The sequence below is a fragment of the Gastrolobium bilobum genome, unplaced genomic scaffold, assembly GCF_033153095.1.
Source record: "Gastrolobium bilobum isolate Gb01-03AN ecotype WA unplaced genomic scaffold, APGP_CSIRO_Gbil_v1 utg48931, whole genome shotgun sequence".
Lineage (NCBI taxonomy): Eukaryota > Viridiplantae > Streptophyta > Magnoliopsida > Fabales > Fabaceae > Gastrolobium > Gastrolobium bilobum.
Window position 1 is genome coordinate 42,221 of NW_026898410.1, and position 9,300 is coordinate 51,520.

A 9,300-nucleotide genomic window follows, 5' to 3' on the forward strand; every position below is an offset into this window, starting at 1 on the left:
CATCTTCTTTTTCTTTAATTTTCGTTCTTCAAAAAACAAAAAAAACAAAAAAAATTAAAATTTTTTGTCTTATCGTACGTTTTGTGATTTTATTGCTGTATGCTTTGCCTATGATGCATGACTAGGAGTAATACCAGTGTTGATGATTTATATGCATATGACCCTGTGATAGAGAGATCATTGCATGCTGCTAGTAGAGCTCGTAGGTTGTCTTATAGTAGAGCTGTTCCTGAGCATACCTTAGAGTCTGTTGAGTTTATCGAGTCTGTTTGTTCGAGTCCTTTACATAGTGTTTATTCGTTTGGTCATTTATTTGATTCTGAAATCATGGGTGATAGAACACTTAAGCAATTGGCTGCTCCTAATGTTGATAATGAGCAGCCCTTGTGTATTCGTTATACTAATCCTGTTGTACCTTTTGAGCTTAAGTCTGGACTAATACACTTGCTGCCCAAGTTTCATGGTCTTGCAGGTGAGGATCCCCACAAACATCTGAAGGAATTTCATATAGTCTGCAGCACTATGAAGCCAACAGGGGTGGATGAGGAACAAATCAAGTTGCGTGCTTTCCCTTTCTCTTTGGACAGTGGAGCTAAGGACTGGTTGTACTACCTGCCACCTTCCTCCATTGTAAGCTGGAATGACATGGCCAGATTGTTTCTGGAGAAATTCTTCCCTTCATCCAGGGCCACTTCAATCAGAAAGGAGATCAGTGGCATAAGGCAAGCTAATGGGGAGAACATGCATGAGTATTGGGAGCGATTTAAAAGGCTTTGTTCAAGCTGCCCACACCATCAAATTCTAGACAATCTCTTGCTTATTTATTTCTATGAAGGGCTGCTGCCTATGGATAGGAACCTTCTGGATGCAGCTAGTGGAGGAGTCCTGAGCAATAAAACACCTAATGAGGCCAAGGAGCTGATTGCTGAGATAGCTGCTAATGCTCAACAATTTGGCACTAGAGCAAGCAGCAGTGCAGTGTTCCAAGTGCAAACTTCTCCAATGCAAAATCCAATAGTGGCAGCAGCAGGAGCATCAAACACAGATAACCAGAGAATAGAGAACAGGCTTGATGAGTTAACATCAATGGTGAGGCAGTTGGCAGTGACACAGACAGTGCAACCTTCTGCTCAACAGACAAACAACCCGTGTGGCATCTGCTGTGATCCTTCTCATCCCACGGATGCTTGTCCTTCCTTACATGACAGCGGTTCCCAAGTTGACCAGTCTGTTGCTGCAGTTTTTCCTAAAAATCCACATCACCAGCAGCAGCAGCAAAATAATCCATTCTCCAACACTTACAATCCTGGTTGGAAGAATCATCCAAACCTCATATGGAACCAGAATCAGCAAAATGTTCCATATCAGAGTCAACAAAATTTACCATTCCAGCAGAGGCAGCAGTTTGTGCCTCCACAACAGAGGCAAAATTTTCAACAATTTGCCCCTCAGCAGCCAATGCAGCAGCAGCCACCAGTGCAGCAGCAAGCTAGTAGCAATGGCCCTTCTTTGGAGGATTTAATGAAACAGATGGCCACTAGCAATCTGTAGTTCCAGCAGAGGACTGAGTCTTCCATTCAGAATCTGCAAACACAGATTGGCCAACTTGCAACATCAATGAGTCAGAATCAACAAGCAAGTGGTAGCTCCCTTCCATCACAGACAGTTCCAAATCCAAAGGGAACCGGCAATGTTAGTGCCATCTCTCTGCGGTCTGGCAAGCAACTGGAGGAACCAAATCAATCTGCTGTTAAGTCATCTCAAGGAGGTGACACTGGTTCAAGGAAGCAAAATACTGATACTTCTGATGTCCACATCCCGTTACCTTTTCCTCAAAGAGCCACTCAGTCTAAAAAGCAAGCAGCAAAAGCTCAAGATAAAGAGATTATTGACACCTTCAGAAAAGTAGAGGTCAATATCCCACTCTTGGATGCGATTCAGCAAATTCCAAGATATGCTAAGTTTATGAAGGAGTTATGCACCAACAAGAGGAGGCTGAAAGGAGATGAACGAGTCAGCGTCAGCCAGAATGTGTCAGCACTCATCCAGCCCATGCCCAAGAAGTGCCAAGATCCAGGGACATTTACTATCCCTTGCATTATTGGAAATTCTATTTTTCATGATTGTATGTTAGACTTAGGAGCATCCATTAATGTTATGCCTGAATCTGTGTATAAGTCTCTTGGTCTTGGTCCCTTGCGTGCTACTGGTATTGTTGTTCAGTTAGCCAACAGGAGTAGTGTTCATCCTTCTGGTGTAGTTGAAGATATATTAGTTAGGGTGAACAATCTGATTTTTCCTGCTGATTTCTAGTCTTAGGGATCGAGGGTGAGATTCCTAGTAGTACAATTATACTTGGTAGACCTTTCATGAAAACTGCTAGGACTAAGATAGATGTGCATGCTGGTACTATTTCCTTAGAATTTGGTGATAGCATGGTTAATTTTAATATTTTTGATGCCATGAAATTTCCTAGGGAAGAACATTCTATTTTCTATATGGATGTAATTGATGAAATGATGGATGATATCTCTACTGACTTAACTGCTGAATATCCAGAATTATCATCATTACTTGATTCTGCTCTGTCATGTGATTGTACCGATAGTAGTAACTGTACTGCTTGTGCTGAGATAACTTTGTGTTGTTCTGATTTTAATCATGTATTGAATGATGATTTGCACAATGGTTCTGCATTGGTGTTGAATTCTGAGTTGCCTGTTGAAATTATTGAAGGTTCTATTTGTAACACCCTCTCCTGTATGCATCCAAGAGAGTCGTTTGCTAACTGTTATTAGAGTTGCGGAAACGGATAAAAGCTTTTTCTGAAAAAGATCTTTTAGAGATTGTTGTGAAAAGCTGAATCTAATAAAATAATAGTAAATCGGAGGTCATTCACCCCTTGAAACGTAACTCATAAGTTGACCGTAAACTGTTAAAATTCAGCATTAAAAATAATTCCTTTTCGCAAAACATTTTCAGATTTTCTTAAAATAACCGCTATTCGTAGAAGACTTCAAGCAGAAATAAATCATAGTTTTACAGTCATCCAAAAATCATCAAGTACCACATAATACAGTCATCCCAAGCTTAAAACAGTCAACAGTGAATAAATCCATGACAGCAACAAAATATAACAGAGTTCAACATCCCAGTCCTCAAATGCTTTTACGTTCTCCTGCAATTTAAAAATTGCAGCCCCAAAGGGGTGAGAATAAACCCAATAGTGTGGCAACAAAACCGTAATGCAACAATATTAACTAGGCACAAAATCATAAATAGTCACTTCAAACATTTAATCCTTTTCATCATATATCATAACGCGTATATAACGCCCTTTTTCCTTTACGCTCATAGCACCGTCGTGCGCGTAGCATCACAGTGGGTATTCCTAATGGCTCCCATGAAGGTGAATCCCACTGTGGAACCTATGCGGACTGAAGCCAAGTGTCCCCTCTCCTGGTACCAGGCATGCCTATATGATGCATGCTCAGTCACATGTCCTCAATACAAATATATATATATTCAAGATGTCATGAATCAAGTATACATGCCATGTTATGCAATCGCACCCAACAAAAAAATGTCTTATGGTGTAAAATGCATGCATATATCATATCATCCTTTCATATTCTTACCATTGGCTCATCATCATCATAACATTCATAGAACAAATGTGAGCAACACATCACAATTCTATACACTAGCCAATAGTCACATTAGGTAATACCGCCTACACATACCTTGGTGCTTTTAAGTACTAACCACAACAGCAGTGTATAAGCCCAACGTTTCAAGAATATTGCGCACCTAAACATAAGTATACAAGTCAGAATCCTATTCTATGGGAATTTCCAAACACTTCACACATTTATGTTTCTTTTATCCTTAATTTTCCAAACTGTTTTACCTTATTTCTTTTCCTACTACATTCTGACTTCCTAATATATATTTTTTCCAATGTAATACATCCCAAAACAGAATCGGTTTTGAACTTTTCTTAAGAGAAACGTTTTCTGCCTTCGTATAATTATTTTTTTTTTATTAAATTCATACAGCACCATATTCCATAATTTTTCCTAAGTTCCACATGCATACTATACGGTTTTCTCCATGCTTTAATTCCTACAACATTCTGATTTCTCATAATACCATTCCCATTATGGTGCGCCAAAAACTAAGCATACTGTCCACTGTTTTATTTTGATTCAGAAAAACATTTAGGGATCCTTCACAACCGAACAGCCCAAGGTTCATAAGAAGATCATTAAAATTCATTTTCTGCATGCTTTCATCCTAGGTCCAAGGATCATACGGCGGCAGAATCAAAAGGAACAAAATAAGCTAGAAAGCTATTTCCTAAGCATATATACCAACCGAAAGCTAGATGTAGGATGAGTTAAGGTTAAGAACTTTACCTCCTTGTAGCTCACAAGCCTAGTGACTCACTTGAGAACAGCCCTTACCCTTCTACCCTTCAAGTGTCACGCTACAAGGCTGCATGCAGTGGGGGATCACGCTCTAAGAACTCAGTTTCACAACTGCACGCAAGGGGTTTTACCTTAATAAAACCGTATGGAATAAAGGAAGGAATAAGAGGTTAGGATATGACAAGTTACCTCCTTGAAGTTGATGGTTTGACGACCTAAAACAGAGAACGAAGAGAAAGAGTTGATGCTTGGAGTTGTGCTATATACTCATGGAGCTCACGGTTTCTTTCTAAGATAAATGGAATAACTATAATGGTAGCAAGGTTGATGGTGTCCTATGGGAAAGGTTTCGGTTCAGCCAAGATGGGGAGGAAAGTTTCAAAACCTAATCTTTGTGTCTCTACTCCTCAAGGTCACGGTTTCGGTAAAGGAAATGGAGAATGAAATAGCTATGTTTGATTACCTACACTTCAGCGCTTGGGTGATTGAATGGTGAGTGGGAAGACTGATTTAAGGGCTTAGAAAAATTCATAAAGTATCTCACCCTTCTCCTTTCTTTTCCGTGCAAGGAGCAAAGGTGTGCAGAATTTCTGCACCACTAAAAGAGCATGCAAGCTGGCCATTAGATGCTTATTGGTTGCATGAGAGGAAGGCTGAATGAGGTTGAGTATTGCAGCAAGTTATCAGTCCACTTTTTGCCACTCCTATGCGTTTATGTCAAGAAATGAGAAAGGCTGACTTACTTTTATTTTAAGAAAACAATGATCAGAATTTTCCACTAAGTCCCATGCGCTCAAAGGGGATAAGGATGAGTCAACCATGTGGAGGTTTTCACCCAATTAAGGGCTGCCCTCTAAGGATTCCTAAGAAGTGATATAGATAACAAAATATTTTGGGCTGAACTAAACCCTTTCAAAGCCACTTGGGCCAGCGACCTACTCATGCGATGAGGGTCCAATTTATTTAATCCTAATGCTTTATGTGACTACAAATCAGCCCAATTGTTAGTAAATTTTTTTTATATCTTTTTAGTATTTTAATTTTCTTCTACAACTACCGCTAGATCCTAGTTATATCCTTTATTAAAATTTCACTTGTCTAAGGTACATTCGCATATATTCTAATAATTCAAGCAATTTCTCTACTTCTAACCATAGGAGTCAAAAATTAAACACACATTCCATGTGATTCGAATTTTCAATCATGCATGCTTATGCCTTATAATAATGTATATATATTTCTTAATTACGGGGGCTGTTACACTCTCCCCACCAAATACGAATTTTGTCCACAAAATTAGATTTACTTACTAATTAAACAATTCGGGGTAACGTTCCCGAATGTCGTCTTCACGCTCCCATGTAGCTTCAGTTGCCGATTGGTTGTTCCACAGCACTTTCACCAACGGAATCTCTTTTGAACGGAGTTGCTTAACAGATCTCTCCAGGATCTGGAACGGCTGGACCTGGTACGTCAGATTTTCCCTTAACTCTATTTCTTCCGGCTGTAACACATGAGATGGATCAGAGAGATATCTCCTCAGTTGCGACACATGGAATACATCATGGATCCCTGACAAATTAGGCGGTAGCGCCAAGCGATACGCTGATTCACCAATCCGATCCAAAATGAGATACGGTCCCAGATACCGCAGACTTAATTTCTTGACTCCCATTCTCCTGCCGAGCCCCGAGGTGGGTGTGATTCTCAAAAATACATGGTCTCCCACTTCAAAAGATAGAGGCTTATGACGCTTGTCGTAATAATTTTTCTGCCTGGCCTGCGCTCGCTGCATATTTTCTTTTATCTTCTTCACCTGTTCAGAGGTCTCTTGAATCACATCGGGCCCCAAAATACTTCGCTCTCCAACTTCAGTCCAACACAGAGGGGATCTACACTTTCTTCCGTACAGGGCTTCATATGGAGCCATTTGAATGCTGGAATGATAACTGTTGTTGTAAGCAAATTCAATCAAGGACAGATATTGGTCCCAACTACCTCCTTGCTCCAAAATACATGCCCGCAACATGTCCTCTAAAACCTGAATCGTGCGTTCTGATTGACCGTCGGTCTGCGGGTGATAGGCAGTGCTCAACCTCAAGTGGGTCCCGAGAGCTCGTTGGAAGGACTCCCAGAATCTTGAGGTGAACTTGGGATCACGATCACTTACAATGCTGGTAGGAACTCCGTGCAGTCTCACAATTTCACGAAGATAAATTCTGGCAAGCCTCTCCGTAGAATACGTTGATCGAACACATAAGAAATGAGCTGACTTCGTTAATCGATCTATAATCACCCAAATCGCATCATACCCTTCTCGCGTACGAGGAAGTCCTACCATAAAATCCATGGCGATACTGTCCCACTTCCATTCGGGAATCTCCAAAGGTTGAAGAAGTCCCGATGGTCTTTGATGTTCGTACTTCACCTTTTGACAAGTCAGACACCGAGATACATACTCAGCAATGTCACGCTTCATTCCCGGCCACCAAAACGACGTCTTCAAATCGTGGTACATCTTCGTGGATCCTGGATGAACAGCATAATTTCCTTTATGAGCCTCCTGTAAAACCTCTTGCTTTAATTCTTCATTCGACACCACTAACCGACCTTGGTACCTCAACATTTCCTTGTCATCCCAGACTACATCTTGATTATTAACCAAACTTCGGACTAACTCCTCATCTCTCTGAGCTTCCTTAATTCTCTGAAATAATTCATTCTCTACTCTTACTCGGCCCAACCTTATGCTATGCTTTCTCTTCACCACCGACAGATTCATATCCCTGAAAGCCTCAAATAATTTCAATTCTTCCATCATCAAAGTTGCAGCGTGCAGAGTCCTTCGACTCAAGGCGTCGGCTACCACATTTGCTTTACCTGGATGGTATTTCAGTTCAAACTTGTAGTCCTTTAAGAATTCCATCCATCGTCGTTGCCGCATATTTAGTTCTTTCTGGTCGAATAAGTACTTCAAACTCTTATGATCGCTGAATACGTCAAACTGCGAACCATACAAATAATGCCTCCATATTTTCAGCGCAAACACAATGGCGGCTAATTCCAGGTCGTGCGTAGGATAATTTTCCTCGTGAGACTTCAATTGCCGAGAGGCATAAGCTACGACCATGCGATCTTGCATCAGTACACATCCAAGTCCTTTCAAGGACGCATCACAGTACACTTCGAACTTCCTGGTTGGATCAGGAATGGTAAGGATTGGAGCACTAGTCAATCTATCCTTCAGCTCATGAAAACATTCTTCACAATCTACAGTCCACTCAAAAGGCACATCCTTCCGAGTGAGGCGAGTGAGAGGCTGTACCAATCGTGAGAAATTTTTAATAAATCTTCTGTAATAGCCTGCTAGTCCCAAGAAACTTCATTTTTCCGTGACAGTTCTGGGTCGTTCCCAATTCCTCACCGCTTCGACCTTGCTGGGGTCAACTGCAATACCCTCAGCAGAAATTACGTGACCCAAGAATTGAACTTCACTGAGCCAGAACTCACACTTAGACCACTTTGCATACAGCTGCTTCTCCTTTAAAATCTGCAAAACAATCCGTAAGTGTGCTGCATGTAATTCTTCATTGACGGAATAAATCAGGATGTCATCGATGAACACTATGACAAACTGATCCAGGAAAGGACGGAAGATGCGGTTCATGTAGTCCATGAATATCGCTGGAGCATTTGTGAGTCCGAACGGAATCACTTGATATTCATAGTGCCCATAACGGGTACGGAAAGCAGTTTTCGGAATATCCTCCGGTTTGACCCGGATTTGATGGTATCCCGATCGAAGATCTATTTTGGAGAACACTTTGGCACCTCTGAGTTGATCCATCAAATCATCAATCCTCGGCAGTGGATACTTATTCTTTACAGTCACCTTGTTCAGCTGACGATAGTCCACACACAAACGTAGACTACCATCTTTTTTCTTTATCAAAATGGCTGGTGCACCCCATGGAGAAGTACTAGGTCTTATGAATTCTTTTGCCAGCAGTTCTTCTATTTGCTTCTTTAACTCTCGGAGTTCCAAAGGTACCATACGATACGGAGCAATGGAAATAGGTCCAACTCCGGGAATAAGCTCAATGGAAAATTCTACTTCCCGCTGAGGGGGTAATCGGGGAATTTCATCGGGGAATACCTCCTCGAATTCATTCACCACTGGTACATTTTGAATTGGATTTTCAACCAGGGTCTCAGCCTCGATTGACAAGAGATAACCTGCTGCCCCCCGAAGGAGCTCTTTACGAACTTGCAACAAAGAAATAGTAGCAAAAGACAGAAAATTACCGTCTCTCGAAGGAACAATGACCTTCCCTGCTTGGCAGTCCAAAGTGATCCTGTTCTCCACCAACCAGTCCATGCCGATAATTACTTCGAAATTGAATACCGGCAAAACCACTAAGTTGATTGTATAAATGCTTCCTTCATACTCCAGAAGAACGCCTCTGCAAATTTCTGAGGCTGTACAGGATCCCCCCGTAGGAGTACTGATTTGTAATTCATAGGGGAGTGGAGCTGGGGTTATACCTATCTTCATAGCTATATGTTTTGCCATAAACGAACCAGATGCTCCAGAATCAAAAATAGCAGAAATAGGATAACCGTTAAGGATTATGTTACCTCGAATAAGATTCAGATATTTCTGCGCCTCATTAGCATCGAGGGTGAACACTCTGGCCTGAGTAGGTTGCTGACTTGCATAGTTTTGACATTTAGAAGCGAAATGTCCAGGTTGACCACATCTGTAGCATGTGTTGCTTCGTCCTGCTGATGACTGACCGGGTGCAGTATTTCTCTTGAAATTACCAGTCCGAGCTTGCATCTGTGGACCCTTTCCCTTGTTCATTCCCGT

At 41.3% G+C, this 9,300-nt stretch overlaps 1 pseudogene; it reads left to right on the top strand.

Annotated features, from left to right (window-relative positions):
* The first annotated feature begins 327 nt into the window (after positions 1-327).
* On the top strand, positions 328-2,798 carry LOC133315925 (uncharacterized; annotated as a pseudogene).
* The last annotated feature ends 6,502 nt before the right edge of the window (positions 2,799-9,300 follow it).